Source organism: Pelodiscus sinensis, unplaced genomic scaffold (genome assembly GCF_049634645.1).
Source record: "Pelodiscus sinensis isolate JC-2024 unplaced genomic scaffold, ASM4963464v1 ctg44, whole genome shotgun sequence".
NCBI lineage: Eukaryota > Metazoa > Chordata > Testudines > Trionychidae > Pelodiscus > Pelodiscus sinensis.
The window spans coordinates 24,675-41,106 of record NW_027465914.1 but is presented as its reverse complement, the minus strand read 5'-3'; the positions used below and the strand labels follow the sequence as shown (position 1 = coordinate 41,106).

The 16,432-nt window shown below is 48.1% G+C and overlaps 1 long non-coding RNA gene across 1 annotated transcript; it reads right to left on the bottom strand.

Annotated features, from left to right (window-relative positions):
* On the bottom strand, positions 1 to 2,358 carry LOC142824835 (uncharacterized). Its single transcript, XR_012899403.1, has 2 exons — positions 2,130 to 2,358; positions 1 to 143 (listed from the first exon to the last, which is right to left on the bottom strand). It is a non-coding gene; the product is annotated as an uncharacterized LOC142824835 (long non-coding RNA).
* Positions 2,359 to 16,432: the final 14,074 nt, after the last annotated feature.

Genomic DNA, 16,432 nt, shown 5'->3' with positions numbered 1-16,432 from the left:
CTCATCCTGCTGAAGTTTTTCTAGCAGAACAGTCACAACGACAGCCAGTTTGGTCTCAGCAATCTTGACAATCTGAAGGGCAATAGTGGCCTTATCTTGATTGTCCATATGGTCCAGGAGTAAAACAACCTCGCTGTAAACAACTGAAATTAAAGGAAAGGATTCTGCTGGTTATCATTGATATTGGGATTCGGTGCTTGTGTCTTTAATTCACTATCTAGTAAAGACTCTGTAGGAGACCAGACATGGTGATAAGTGGACCTGGGAGTCATGCAAATCCTTTTCTTCCCTCATGGTGACCATGTCTGTTTGCAGAACTATTGTGGGGGGACGGATTATAATAAGGAAAAGCTGCTCCTTTTAAATAAGATCCCCACATAAAATCATCTTTTCCACCTTTACTATTAATTTAGGCATTTTGCTAGCACACAGAATAATTTATAGCCAAGATTTTTAAAACTGGGTGCCTAAACTAAAACTCCTAAATCCATATTAACACGCCTACATCCTGATTCAGCAACTTAATCACATGCCTAACTCTATGCCAACAAATAAATCTAAAGTTAAACACGTGCATGCTGAAGTGTTTTGCTAAGCCAGGGTGTCATTTCCAAAAGTGCTGAGCACCCAGAATTACCTATGGATAGTGCAAAGAACTTCTAGGGGTTCAGTATCTCTTGAAAATCAAGCCACTTTTTAAAGACCCCACTGTATGAATTTAGAAGTCAAACTTTATGCACTCTGTTTTGAAAAAAAGGCTTCAGTTTTATTTTATGGTAATTTAAATACTTGCAGAGAAGACACATGGACTAGGTATTTGTCCAGTTGCCTCTAGAGACCCTAAAAGATTTTCCCCCAATGCACAACATAAGAACATAAGAACGGCCGTACTGGGTCAGACCAAAGGTCCATCTAGCCCAGTATCCTGTCTGCTGTGTTGACATACCCTTCAAGAGTGACAATTTTTAGTCCAAGACAAGTTTTGGTTTCAGCATAGGGTTGCTAGGTGAAACGTAATGGTTTGTGACATACAGAAGATTAAAGTACATGATCTAATGACCTACCACCCTTAAACTCTATGAAACTGTGAAATAGTTGATGTATTAATAAAATCAGGATTTTATCTCCTATGTGTGTCTCAGCAGAAATTCTCCTGGAGACTTAATATTTAACAAGAAATCTGAAATGCCATATTTATCTGTCTCCATTGTAACAGCATTCCAAGGCATGGAGGAGGAATTGATCAGAATTTACCCTTCCCATGAAAGATTGCTCAAGATTAGGCGATTACCCATCCTTACCCTTCGATTCCAACACCCAGATGCAGATGGAATCAGAACTGTAACTTACATTGCCCATACAGTTGCAATAGTAATGGTGTAGGATTAAGAGCACTAGTGTTGCTAAGAAACGCTTGGTTATCCTCCATTTAATATGCTAGCTATCCACTTAATATCTTAAGTAGACAGCAGGTACATCTAGACTGCAGAGTTTGTCCAGGATACCAGAGATATCCCAGAAAAGCTCTGCCACGTCCAAGGAATGCGTCTGCTTTTCCAAAAAAATATTGGAAAAGCAGACATGTTTTTTCAGCATCTTTGTAAACCTCGTTCTACGAGGAAGAAGGGATGTTCTGAAAGAGGCTTTTTTTCTGACATTTGGCCCAGTGTAGATGGGCCAACTGTCAGAAAAGCCTCTTTCAGAAGAAAAGTGATCGAACTTTGTAGTCTAGACACAGTCAGCTAGAAGAGAAGTCCTTCTGTGTTTTCTCTTCTAATTTCTCCCATCTCTGATGCTTTGCACCACCAGATTTTGGCTCCAAGGATGCAGAAGCCATAAAATAAGGACCCATATTAAACATAAAACAACTGGAGAAAGGAAAGAAGACCTTCCCCATAACATCCAAGAGTGACACAGGTTGTCAGGAAAGTTTCCAGGTTCAGAGGCTGTAGGCCAGTCCTTCAACTCAAGTCAATTAAAAGGGAAGTCAGCAGAGGCTCACTGGATTTACAGCAGCTAATGATCTGGTCATATAAATGGAGAATATTACACGTTTCTATGCACCCATGCTCTTGAATGTGTATGTGTGGATACAGGTTGGATATAAAAAATACAATAGTGACCCTTACCTCTATCAATTACCTCCTGTTCACTCACAAATGTATTCATGGTTTAGTCTTTCCTCAACACCTTCTCTCAATCCTTTCTCCAACTAGCTCCAGTACTGAGAGATAGATGGCCTCTCAGTCTGTCAACCAGAACTTCCAGTTGAAATTACACAAGCACTATTGTGACATCCTTGTGACCAAAGCAAATTCCATAAACTGTTGATGACCAGGTAGGCACACAGGGACTCTGTCACTGTGCTGGAGAGAACTATGGTTAAGATGACCTGTCACCTGTCCATGACTTTTACTAAAAATGGCCCTAAATAAATTTTAGGTGCTGGGGATAGGCAGCGCTGCAGCAGACTCCACTGCTCTGAGAGCAGGCTGGGGTGCCACTACTACTTCCACTCCAGGTGGGGGAACTGCCCAGGGTACCCTGACTACTCTCCAACCAATGCTCCAGCACAGCATCTGGCCCCAGGGATGCCCTGAGATGTACCACGACAACTACTGTGGAAATCACAAAGGTCCCAGAAAGTCCCAGAATCCATGATTTCTGTGGCAGAAATGTAGCCGTGTTAGTCTCGTGTAGCTGAAACAAAAACCAGGACTATGTAGAACTTTAAAGACTAACAAGATGGTTTATTAGATGATGAGCTTTCTTGGGCCAGACCCACTTCCTCAGATCAAATAGTGGAAGAAAATTGGCACAACCATATATACCAAAGGATACAATCAAAACAATGAACACATGAAATTTGATTTGTCCTTTTCATATGTGTTCATTTTTTTGATTGTATCCTTTGGTATATATGGTTGTGTCAATTTTCTTCCACTATTTGATCTGAGGAAGTGGGTCTGGCCCACGGAAGCTCATCACCTAATAGACCATCTTGTTAGTCTTTAAAGTGCTACATAGTCCTGTTTTTTGTTTCATGATTTCTGTGACCTCCATGAATGATTCACAGCCTTATTCATAATCACTTTCACCCAAATAGGCCTCTACCTACAGGTTCACAACCATCTCCTCCCTGTTGGTCAGAATCAATTCTTAAATGCCTATGCCCTGGGTTACTTCCTTCAGTTTCTGAAACAAAGCATTGTCCCCATGACATTCCAAGAACTTATTGGATATTTTGTGTTTTCCCATATTACTTTTCCCACTGATGTCTAGGTAGGTAAAGTCCCTCATTACTATTAGGGCCTGTGTTCTGGATATTTGTTTTATTTGTTCTAGAAATGCCTCATCTCCCTCCTCCTCCTGGTTTGGATGTGTTTTCCCCACTTCGTCTTTACCCAGAGACTTTCAGCTGGTCTGCCTCTTGCCTCTTTCTGGAACTCAGAACAAGTGTACAAGACAACACCACCTCCCTTTTATTCCTACATGCTCTTCCTGAACAAGATGTACCCCTCTATGCCAATACTGCACTTATGAGATTTATCCCATCAAGTATCTGAGATGCCACTTAAGCTCAGTTATGACTTGTCTATTAGTACTCCCAATTCTGACTGCTTAGGCCTGTTATTCCTTGAATTTGTGAGCAGACGTCTAAAGCAGTGATACTCAAAATGGTCCATGAAACCACTTTGAGAAAACTGCTAACTGGCTACACTGGTGTGTTTATTTACTGGTGCCGCAGCCACAAAGCCTCATGGCTCCCATTGGATCCGATTTGCTGTTTGCAGCCAAAGGGAGCCATGGGAAGCAGCAGCCACAGCTCCTTTTGCTATGACTGGGTAACCAGAGTCAAAGGGACCTGCAAGGCTCCGTGGCCTCAGTGCTGGTAAATAAACACACCGGCGCGGCCGGTTAGCAACTTTCTCAAAGTGGTTTCACGGACCACTTTGAGAAACACTGATCTAAGGTATTGATCAAATTCCCCCCAGGGATTTCCCTCTTGTTGCTCCTGTAATTCTACTCTAATTTTCCATATCTGATTCTCCCCAAAGAACTAGTCCTCTATTAAAGATACCTTTTGAACCTAGTTGCCTTTTGTCACCTGCCCCTACTCAACTTAGTTTAAAGCCCTTCTAATAAGATTGGTGAGTCACTGCATTAAGATGTCCTTCCCTTTTGTGGTCAGATCCACCCCATCTCTTCCCAGCAAACCTCCTTCCTGCAACAGTATGCCATGACTGAGGAAGTCAAAATCTCCCATCCATCCATCTTCATCACACTATTATGTGGACATGCTTACCATTTAGTGTAAAGAGCAGAAAAAACACTCAGTGCAGGAAACAAGGAGACTCAAACTGAAGCTGTCAAGTTCACATGCTTCCATTTTCAGTAACTGATCCATCTGGATCTCTCAAGTTAGTGGGGATGTCCAAGGCAGAAAAATATTTCTGTAGATCAGCATGTGAGTATTTGTATTGCGGTACTGCCTCATAGTCCCAGTCATAGGCCAGAATCTCATTGCCTTAGGACCTGTACAAACTCAGAATAAGATGGTCCTTAACTGTCATTAAGTAATATTTATTCACAGCACAACAGAGAAGATAATTAAGCAAGAAGATAAGCCTACTTTGACCAGGTACCAACATGAAACTAGTGTAATACTACTACATATTTAGGAAACTTTCTCCCTGATTCAGGGTCTGTCGTGGCTAAGCCCCAGTTCCATACCATTGTGCAAACTGGGGTCTTATACAACTGCGCTAGATAGAAAGTGTACAGCAGTACAGTTCAAGAGTACTCCATATTTAATACATGCACAGGAGGCCACTTCCTCAAGAAGCTAAGGGCATGGTCAGCACAGAGAGACTTCCTGTCTCTGCTAGTTTTACGCATCCCTCACTGTCTACACCTGCTCCATAAGTTCAGGCCTTTCAAAAACACCGCATCATGTACAGGTAACTGTAACAATGCTTGTTCGTTGTATCTGTTCACATGAGGGCAAGGCATCCAATATCAGTCCACTATGGGTGGATCAGCAATAGGAATAATGTTTGTGCATGTGACAAAGAACCCCAGGACCACAGAACAGATTAAGGACACCAATGTGTGTGGCAAAGTCATCACAAACACCGTGCAGACGTCAGGGAGCTCATAAGTTAGCATATAACCTTAATTCAGATCTTGGTGCAATAGTATATCCTCAAAAGGAAACTTTCCTTATTAATTGGTTGTATTTTACTTATCAGTTGGTTGTATTTTACAAGATAAAAAGCTGAATCGTTGGTTGAATGTTAGTTTATGTGCCCCAGGGCCAGATTTTTACAAAAACAAGTCATGTGCACATACACAACTAAGAGTTCTGCAGCAACGCACACTGTCCTGCAGCAATTAGTAGTGGGATCCTGCCCTTAGCAAGTCCTGGGCTTACAATTCACAGGCTTATCTCACTAATGAGTATCAATTGATCAGCCTGTACTGAATATGGCTTGACAATTTGCCATCACTCAAAACACATTACAGTCAGAGAGGATGATAAATATACCATTTATTCACTCATAGACTCATAGACTTTAAGGTCAGAAGGGACCATTATGATCATCTAGTCTGACCCCCTGCACCGTGCAGGCCACAGAATCTCGCCCACCCCTCTTAGAATAATCCTCTCACCTATGTCTCAGATATTGAAGCCTTCCAATACTTTGAAGGCCCCAACATGCAGAGAGTCCTTCAGCTGTGATCTGTGCCCAATGCTACAGAGGAAGGCGAAAAACCTCCAGGGCCTCTGCCAATCTACCCTGGAGGAAAATTCCTTCCTGACCCCAAATATGGCGATCAGCTAAACCCTGAGCATGTGGGCAAGACTCACCAGCCAGACACCCAGAAAGTTCCCTATAGCAACTCCTATCATCCCTCCATTGACCTATTTCCAACTGGAAATGAATGGTCAATTAGTTACCAAGATCATGTTATTTCATCCAACCATCCCCTTATCATAGAATCAGAACTGGAAGAGACCTCAGAAGGTCGTCAAGTCCAGCCCTCCGCTCTAGGCAGGACCAATCCCATCTAAATCAACCCGGCCAGAGCTTTGTCAAGCCGAGACTTAAACACCTCTAGGGATGGAGACTCCACTACTTCCCTAGGTAACCCATTCCAATGCTTCACTACCCTCCTAGTAAAATAGTTTTTCCTAATATCCAATCTGGACCTCTCCCACCACAACTTGAGACCATTGCTCCTTGTTCTGCCATCTGTCACTACTGAGAACAGCCTCTCTCCATCCTCTTTGGAACCTCCCTTCAGGAAGTTGAAGGCTGCTATCAAGTCCCCCCTCACTCTTCGCTTCTGCAGACTAAACAGACCCAAGTCCCTCAGCCTCTCCTCGTAGGTCATATGCTCCAGACCCCTAATCATTTTGGTTGCCCTCCGCTGGACCCTCTCCAATGCGTCCGCATCCTTTTTGTAGTGGGGGGCCCAGAACTGGACACAGTACTCCAGATGTGGCCTCACCAAAGCCGAATAAAGGGGAATAATGACATCTCTGGATCTGCTGGCAATGCTCCTCTTAATGCATCCTAATATGCCATTAGCTTTCTTGGCTACAAGGGCACACTGTTGACTCATATCTAGCTTCTCATCCACTGTAACCCCCAGGTCCTTTTCTGCAGAACTACTACTTAACTGGTTGGTCCCCAGCCTGTAACTATGCTTGGGATTCTTCCGTCCCAAGTGCAGGACTCTACACTTGTCTTTGTTGAATCTCATGAGATTTCTAGTGGCCCAATCCTCCAATTTGTCCAAGTCACTCTGGACCCTATCTCTGCCCTTAAGCGTATCTACCTCTCCCCCTAGCTTAGTGTCATCTGCAAACTTGCTGAGGGTGCAATCTATCCCCTCATCCAGGTCATTAATAAAGATATTGAACAAAACCGGTCCTAGAACCGAACCTTGGGGCACTCCACTAGAAACCGACCTCCATCCTGACATCGAACCGTTGATCACTACCCGCTGGGCCCGGCCTTCTAGCCATCTTTCTATCCATCTTACCGTCCATTTATCCAATCCGCATTCCCTTAACTTGCTGGCAAGAATATTGTGGGAGACCGTATCAAAAGCCTTGCTAAAGTCAAGGTATATAACATCCACTGACTTTCCCATGTCCACTGAGCCAGTTACCTCATCATAGAAGCTAATCAGATTGGTCAAGCACGACTTGCCCTTTGTGAATCCATGCTGACTATTCCTGATCACTTTCCTCTCATTCAAGTGTCTCAAAATGGACTCCTTTATGATCCCTTCCATGATTTTTCCAGGAACCGAGGTAAGACTGACCGGCCTATAGTTCCCTGGATCGTCCTTCTTCCCTTTTTTGAAGATGGGCACTACATTTGCCTTTTTCCAATCATCCGGGATTTCGCCCGATCTCCACGACTTTTCAAAGATAATGGCCAAAGGCTCCTCAATGACATTTGCCAACTCCTTCAGTACCCTTGGGTGCATTAAGTCTGGACCCATGGATTTGTGTACGTTTAGTTTTTCTAAATAGTTCCTAACCTGTTCTTTACCCACCAAGGGCTGTCCATCTTCTTCCCATCTTGCGTCGCTTAGCACAGAAGTCCAGGAGCCGACCTTGTCCGTGAATACAGAGGCAAAGAAAGCATTGAGTACTTCAGCTTTCCCCACATCCTCTGTCACTAGGTTACCTCCTTCATCCATTAGGGACTGCACACCCTCTCTGATCACCTTCTTCTTGTTGACATGCCTGTAGAAACCTTTCTTGTTATCCTTCACATCCTTAGCCAGTCGCAACTCCATTTGCGCTTTCGCCTTCCTGATAACCCCCCGGCATTCTCGAACTATACATTTAAGCTCCTCCCTAGTCATTTGTCCAAGTTTCCACTTTCTGTAAGCTTCCTTTTTGTGCTTAAGTACACCAAGGATTTCCCCTGTAAGCCAATCTGGTCTCCTACCAGGTTTGCCTCTCTTGCTACGTGTCGGGATGGTTTCTTTTTGTGCCTTCAATAAGGCTTCTTTAAAATACTGCCAGCTGTCCTGGACTCCTTTCCCCTTCATGTTAACATCCCAGGGGATTCTTTCCATCAGATCTCTGAGGGAGTCAAAATCTGCTTTTTTGAAGTCCAAGGTGTGTATTTTACTACTCTCTTTCCTTCCTTTGGTCAGGATCCTGAAATCTACCATCTCATGATCACTGCTTCCCAGGTTGTCACCCACCTCTACGTCCCCTATTAGTTCCTCCCTGTTTGTGAGGAGAAGGTCAAGCTGTGCACGGCCCCTGGTCGGATCCTTCAGCACTTGTACCAAGAAGTTATCCCCAACATTCTCCAAAAACTTCCTGGATTGCCTGTGTACTGCCGTATTGGTTTCCCAACAGATGTCAGGGTGATTAAAGTCCCCCATGAGAACCAGGGCCTGCGATCTGGAAGCTTCGCTCAGTTGTTCGAAGAAAGCCTCATCTACCTCATCCACCTGGTTCGGTGGCCTGTAGCAGACACCAACCACAACATCACTGCTGTTTGCTCCTTTAAACCTGACCCATAGACTTTCAACAAGTTTTTCTCCCTCTTTATACTGGAGTTCAGAGCAATCATAGTGCTCTCTTACATATAGTGCAACTCCTCCTCCTTTTCTCCCCTGCCTATTCTTCCTGAACAATCTATACCCTTCCATGACAGCGCTCCAGTCATGCGAGTCATCCCACCAAGTCTCTGTTATCCCAATTAAATCATATTTCTTGGCCTGGGCCAGGGCCTCCAGTTCTTCCTGCTTGTTGCCCAGGCTTCTCGCATTAGTGTACAAACACTTCAGGTAACCAGTTGATTGCATTATCTTCTCCATTCGAAACTGGGGTCCTCCTTTCTCGCTCCTTGCTCTATGCATTTCTTCCCGGTATCTGACTTTCCCACTCCCCTCAGGGTTTTGGTCACCGTCCCCCGACGAACCTAGTTTAAAGCCCTCCTCACTAGGTTCACCATTATGTACAAAGTCCAACATGTCCAAGGAGGCAAGAAAACAAAACTGGTGAATACAGAAAAAACATTACAGCCTCTCTCCGAGTTACAGACCAAACACTTGGCTGTAACTCGATCAGTTTGTAACTTGGACCCCATTGAGTTACACGTGACCGCGCTGTTTGTAAGCGTGGGTCACATTCGTAACTCAGGGACCGCCTTTACGACTGCTCCATGGGAGCTTTGGTCGTAAGTGCGAACGGTCGTAACTCGACCATTCGCAACTCGGGGAGCAGCTGTACTGCAAAAAATAGACTGATAGCAAGAAGCTTTTGTACAATGTGCAGTAAGATGCACACCTTAATCCCGCTCAGTGTTTGACTGACTCTAATTCAACCTAAGTTTTGTCAGAGTAGGGTATGAGGCCCAGATCCTCAAAGGTATTTAGACTAATTTCCATTGAAACCAATGGGAGCCAGGAACCTCAATACCTGGGAGGATCTGAGCAAGGATGGCAGAATTTGATGCAACAACAATATGCATTTCTAGAGAGATTTTCTTTTTTAAATAATTTTACTAACTCTCTGATTCAAATATAAGCCATTATTAGCAAATAATTATATTTTTTCTATCCCTATTAGAGCACAGACAAATAGGAGAGTGGAAATAACATGATTTATTTAAAAGATTTTAACCAGGTTCTTTCATGGAAAAAAATTAAAGATCCAGCTCTGTACAGATCACTCTACTGAGATGTGAGCCAAATGACTTAAAGCAGAATTCCAATCTTACTTCTCTTTTTTGAAAGTTTTCTCACAAACTCCTCAAAATATCTGCCTCCACCTAGTGGTGTGGGTTTGCATAACTTTTGTTATTTATATTCCCTGTTGTAGAAATACATCAAATTATACTCCGCATGATTCTATGATTCTGTCTGTAGGGACAGGGACAGGGACAGGGACAGGGACAGGGATAATCCTGGGAAGAGGCTCTTTTTTCCTTCACTACTCTATAGAGGTTCTTATACTGCTTGTTGTCAGCAAGACATGAGAAGTCATTCTTCCGCTCTACTCTGCGCTGGTTAGGCCTCAGTTGGAGTATTGTGTCCAGTTCTGGGCACCATATTTCAAGAAAGATGTGGAGAAACTGGAGAGGGTCCAGAGAAGAGCAACAAGAATGATTAAGCAATGGGCTAAGACTGCAGCAAGGGAGATTTAGGTTGGACATTAGGAAAAAGTTCCTAACTATCAGGGTAGTCAAACACTAGGGCTGTGTCTAGAATGCATCCTTTTTCCGTAAAAGGGATGCAAATTAGACACATCACAATTGCAAATGAAGTGGGGATTTAAATCCCCCCCACTTCATTTGCATAAACATGGCTGCCGCTTTTTTCTGGCTCGGAGCTTTGCCGGAAAAAAGTGCCAGTCTAGATGTGGATCTTTCGGAAAATAAAGCCTTTTCCAAAAGATCCGTTATACCTCTTAAAAAAAGGAATAAGGGATCTTTCGGAAAAGGCTTTATTTTCCGAAAGATCCCCGTCTAGACTGGCGCTTTTTCCGGCAAAGCTCCGAGCCAGAAAAAAGCGGCAGCCATGATTATGCAAATGAAGCAGGGGGGATTTAAATCCCCGCTTCATTTGCAATTGCGATGTGTCTAATTTGCATCCCTTTTACGGAAAAAGGATGCAGTCTAGACACAGCCTGGAAGAAATTGCCCAGGGAGGTTGTGGAATCCCCATCTCTGGAGATATATAAGAGTAGGTTAAATGAATGTCTATCAGGGATGGTCTAGACAGTATTTGGTCTTTCCATGAGGGTAGGGGCCTGGATTCGATGACCTCTCAAGGTCCCTTCATCCATAAACATTTTTACAGACAAAGGGAACGTGATACAATTGACCTGACCTTGGGATCCCCTCCCGGAGGCCCTATGGTCCGACCATACCCTGCCTAGAGAGACAATAGAAAAGTCCTCCAGGCAGACTGGAGTGGCTGTGGGAGAAGCAACCAATCAGGGCCAGGAAAGTCCTATAAAAGCAGCTGAAAGACCAGTATCAGTCAGTGTCTCTGGAGGCCACAAGGTATGCAGAACCAGGAGACAGGCTGCCTGAGAGAGTGGCAGCACTGCAGACAGCTCCTTGTGAAGAGCTATTGGTGAGTGCTGGACTGTGATGGGACTTTGAAAGAAAGCCCTGAGGTAAGGGCAAAAATGCTGTATTTTGGTGGGGTAGCTCTGGGGACACCACTCTCTTTGAGTGGGGAACAAACTTGAAAGGACATAAGAGAGCTACCCAAGATAGGCGCCGATTAGATGTGTACCCTGGAAGGGGTTTTGATGAGCACACACAATGAGTGAGACTCGGCCAGAGACTGTGTCACCGAAGTCAGACAAGAGAGTGCAGGCACATGTGCTTAGCCAGAAGGGGTACTCAAGAGAGGTGAATGCTGCTCTGTTACAGAGAGCAGTCCAATATGCACATAAGGGGTGTGGCGCTCCCTGCCTCCGAGCTACCCAAAGTGTGTGGTGCTCCAGCAGCAATTTATAGGGTCTTGGGCTCTGGCTGCTGCTGCATTAGCAGCAGCCCTTATTGGAAAACTTGAGAGCCCCAAGCCCTCTCTATCCCTTCCCCCAAATCCCACTCCTGCTTCACCCCACTGGGTACTGAGACTAGGGCCAGGACACTCTGCTTCCCGGCCACCACCATAGTGAAGTAGAGCAACCCAGCTGGGAGATGGTGGAGCACAGTAGGCTGTTGGTTGTTCCAGTTCCCACCACTGTGGTGTGTGCTTAGGGGCATGACCCCCTCTGACCGCCCTGTGCTAGATTTCCCCAGATAATTCCCTGGGCACCATGGGTCCCATCCATCAGATGGTTGAGGCATCCACTGTGGGGCCTGGACAGCTCGCATGGGCCAATACAAACTGCCTCCTGTGTTGCATCATTTAATGAAGCATCTCTTGTAAACAGGCAAGACTAGGAAGAGCTGACAATTACGCTTACCATTGTTCCCAACTGGATGGACTGGACGCCATTCACAGCGATGGTGTCCCATCCCTCTGCTCAGGAAAGATGATAACCCTAAGCTGACTCAATGCAATGGTAGCCACGTCAGCTGACAGAACAGTAGCACAAAAGAGTGGCAGGGGAAACTCAGAACAATATTTTTTTTTTAAAAAAGAGAAAATTGAAAGTTTCAGCAACAAGTCAAAAAACAGGAGAAAATGACTCAAGTGGAGAATTAGGTGGGAGTGAGGGAGTGAGGGTCCGTCTACACTACAGCGCTAATTCGAACTAACTTAGTTCGAATTAGTTAATTCGAACTAAGGTAATTCGAACTAACGCATCTAGAACTAAAAACTAGTTCGAATTAGCGTTTTGCTAATTCGAACTAGCATGTCCATATTGAGTGGGCCCTGAACAGGTCTTCAGGATGGCCGGAAGCAGTGCCGGCAGGGCATCAGAGGAGGACTTAGAGCGTGAAGCTGCTGTCTCAGGCTAGCCGAGGGCTGCGCTTAAAGGGACCCGACCCCCACCCCCGACAGACAGTTCTCACGGGTGCCCTGCTTGAAAACCAGTCCTGGCTTGGAGTGCCGGGAGTGCCCACACTGGGCACATCACACCACTCGGCCATCAGACCGGCTGCACTTGCCGCAGGCTGCCATCTGGGGAGAGGGAGCAATTGGGGGGCTTCAGGAGAGCTTCCACCCCCAGAAGTCCGCAGAGCCAGCCCAGTCCTCCCCATCGGGGGCTCGTACCCCATTCCTCCCTCACCTCCTTCCACTTACCCCTCCCTAGCCCCCCTTCCTGATGTACAAAATAAAGATAACGTTTCTTCCAACATGGACTCCGTCTTTATTGAACAAAACTGGGGGAGACTGGGAAAAGGAGGTGGGAGAGTGGAAGAGAAAGGCTGGGAGAGGGGAGGGCAAGTAACATGATCAGGGGTTGGGAACAGGTCCCAGATGAAGAAAGGCTACAGAGACTGGGACTGTTCAGCTTAGAAAAGAGCAGATGGAGCGGGGACAGGATAGAGGTTTCTAAAAGCAGGGATTGGGTGGAGAGGGTGCATTCAGAAAAGTTCTTCCTGAGTTCCCATAAAGAAGGACTAGAGGACACCAAAGGAAAGGACTGGGTAGCAGGCTTGAAACTCGTAAGAGAAAGTTGTTGTTCTTGACAAAGCAAAGAGTTAACCTGTGGAACTCCTTGCTGCAGGAGGCTGTGATGGCTACAACTAGAACAGAGTTTAAAGGGAAGTGAGGGCAAGTCATGGAGGTTGGGTCCATGGAGTAGTCTTAGCCAGGGGGTAGGAGTGGTGTCCCTGCCCAAAGTTTGTGGAAGGCTGGAGAGGGATGGCACGAGACAAATGGCTTGCTCACTGTCTTCGGTCCATCCCCTCCAGGGTCCCTAGGGTTGGCCGCTGTCGGCAGACAGGCTACTGGGCTAGATGGACCTTTGGTCTGACCCAGGATGGCCATTATAAGCTCAGAGCTCAGGGTCGGGGGTCTCAGTGGACCCCCTTGATTATCATGCACACCTGCTCCTGAGTGGCCAGGCTGGCAGCTCTCCTGCCCTAGCTGGCCACTTTCCTGTGCCTAGTGGGGAGATCGTGGACGAGATCCACGATGTCTGCACTAGCCCAGGAAGGTGCCCGCCTCTTGCGGTCCCGGGCAAGGTCCCGGGAGCCGCCAGCCTGGTCCCGGGAAGAGGGGGTGGGCTGGGGGACATCGGGTGGGTGGCTCTGTGCCATGCCAGGTGCAGGGTCTTCCAGCTGGGTGCTGGAAGGCTTGCACCTGGCATGGGCACTGTAGCCAGCCTGTTCCCCTTTAAAGGGTCCGGGGCCGGGAGGGGGGCATAGAGTTTCCCTGGTGTTGGCCAGAGTGGCCACCAGGGAAAGCTGGGGAGGGCTAGCCTCCCACTAGTTCGAATTAAGGGGCTACACACCCCTTAAGTCCAACTAGTAAGTTCGAACTAGGCTTAATCCTCGTAAAATGAGGTTTTCCTAGTTCGAACTAAGCGCTCCGCTAGTTCGATTCAAATTCGAACTAGCGGAGCGCTAGTGTAGCGGCTATGAATGTTAGTTCGAACTAACATTGTAGTGTAGACATACCCTGAGGGAGTCTTTCTTAGTATACCTGCGGGGCAGGAAACCCTATTCAGACCTAAAGGGCAGACACCAAGTCTAAGGGCCTTATGCCCAGAACCTCAGAGGTATTTAGGCTCTTAGGGTATGCCTGCACTGCAGTGTTTTTCCAGAATAACTGCCGTTAGTCCAGAAAAAAAGACTTGCAGCCATACTGCTATTGCATTCTTTTGACAAAAAGTTGAAAGAACGGAGGGGTTCTTTCACGAGGAAGACGTCTTTGTCTGAAAGAGCAGAAGAGGGAGTTCTTTTGAAAGAAGAGGCCTCCAGGAAATAGCACAGGTGCCCTGGTGGCCACTCCGTCCAAACTAATCAGAACTCTATAGTCCCTGTCTCCGGCCAGCTCTTAAAGCTGCAGGCACCTGGGACAACACTTGTGGCAGGGGGCTGGCCCAGAGAGCTCAGCCAGAGGCCAAAGAGGTTTGTGCCATCGTGGTCCGGGGCAGAGATCCTGGCCTTCCTGTAGGTGTGGGGTGAGCAGGAGACCCTGCAGGATCTAGGCTCCCAGTGGTACAACGCCGACATATACGGTCGGATGGCCGAGGCTCTGGCCACAAGAGGCCACCACTTCCAGAACCTCATACAAGTATGGAGCAAAGTGAAGGAGCTCTGCCAGCGCTATGCGAGGGCAAGGGAGCACAGCTCTCTCTCTAGGGCAGGACCCCACTCCTAGCCCTACTACGCTGAGCTCCACTACATCCTGGGGGGTGGTTCAGCCCCTTCCTCACCCCTGGTGGTGGACTTGAGGCTGGAGACGCTCATCTTTGCCAACCCAGGGCTCCCAGGCCAGGAGGAGGAGGAATCCGACGACGAGCTGGAGGAGGAGGAGGAGACGGCCAGCACAGTCACCCTCACCCTCAAGCCCGTACCCCAGGGCCCGGATGTCTTAAACGCATTCTCTGAGCACGGGGAGGAATCATCAGGTGAGTGCTCTGTTTTTCACACACACAGGGCAGGGAAGGCGGGCGCAGAGGGGATGGGATGCAATCATCGCTTGGTCATCTTGGCCTGGATATTGTGCTACGCTCCGTGCACGTGGAACTACATGCAGTGCCAGTCTGCAACATGCAGCCCCAGGAGGCAGCCCCAAAGCACCTCCAGGCAGGGCTGGCCCGAGCCCTTTGGCACCCTGGGCCCAGGCATGCGGCGCCACCCCCAGGCGCAGGGTGCATGTGTGGGCCCGCCCCCCAGGGTGCTCGGCGCATGCGCGAGCTGGTCACGGCCATTGGCGCGCAGCCCGGGGCCTGCCCCCAGGGTGCACAGCACATGCGCTGCCCAGCCTGGCCCGGCCAGCGCTGCTGGCACGCACGCCGGGCCGTGCAGGGCCCCGCAGCCATGGGTGGAAGGGTGCTGTTGGCCAGCGCCGCGGGGCCGGCGCTGCGGGATCCGGGCACGTGGCTCCTAATGGCAGCTGTAAGGGACACCATGCACCCCTTACAGCTGCCATCAGGCGCCCCTCATCGGTTGGCGCCTTGGGCAGCTGCCCGGCTCACCCATGCCTCCATCCGGCCCTGTCCCCAGGGTCCTGTTCACGGGCTCTGGGGAGGCCACACACACATCTGACCCCTGGGGGAGATGGGGAGATGCCCTCCCACCACTAACCACTGCTGGAAGCAGGCTGGGGACAAGTGCACACACATGGCTGCACACAGACTTAGGAGTGCCGCACACGACGCACGGGAATGCCTGCACACTTGAGGCACCACCCACTTCCACGGACAGCGCTGGCAGGTGTGCGTGCAGCCCCCATGGAAGAGCAGACTGCTCCAGGCCCCTCTCCTGCCCATGGCATCCCACTGTGGCCGACCACTTCCCTTGCCCTGCCTGTCTGTGGGATGAGGATGGGGGGGAGCAAGAAGCATGGTCCCCTGGGCACCTCAGGGCCTCTGTGAGGCAGGGCCGATGTCCAGGCCACACATAGCCTTGCTCCAGGAACATTCCTGCCCTCTAGCCTGAGGACTCTTGTTCTCAGCTCACAGAGGAGGGCACGGACTCAGGGACAGTGTCTGCATGGATGACTGACCGCCTCTTCCTCTTTATTCTCCACAGCCGGACTAGCGTCACTAATGGGCGATCTCCTCCAGCTGAGGCAGCCGCCTGACCCTGGGGGAGCCACAAGTGCAGGAGGGTCCAGGGGGACCTGATGAGACAGCACATGGTCATCCTCCAAGGCATGCAACAGATCCTGGCCCAGAAGGACCAGGAGGATGCTCAGGGGCTGTGTCTACATTTGCAAGATTTTGCGCAAAAACTTGCCGCCTGTCTATACTGGCCGCGAGTTCTTGCGCAAGAACTATGATGGCCATCGGAGCTTTCTT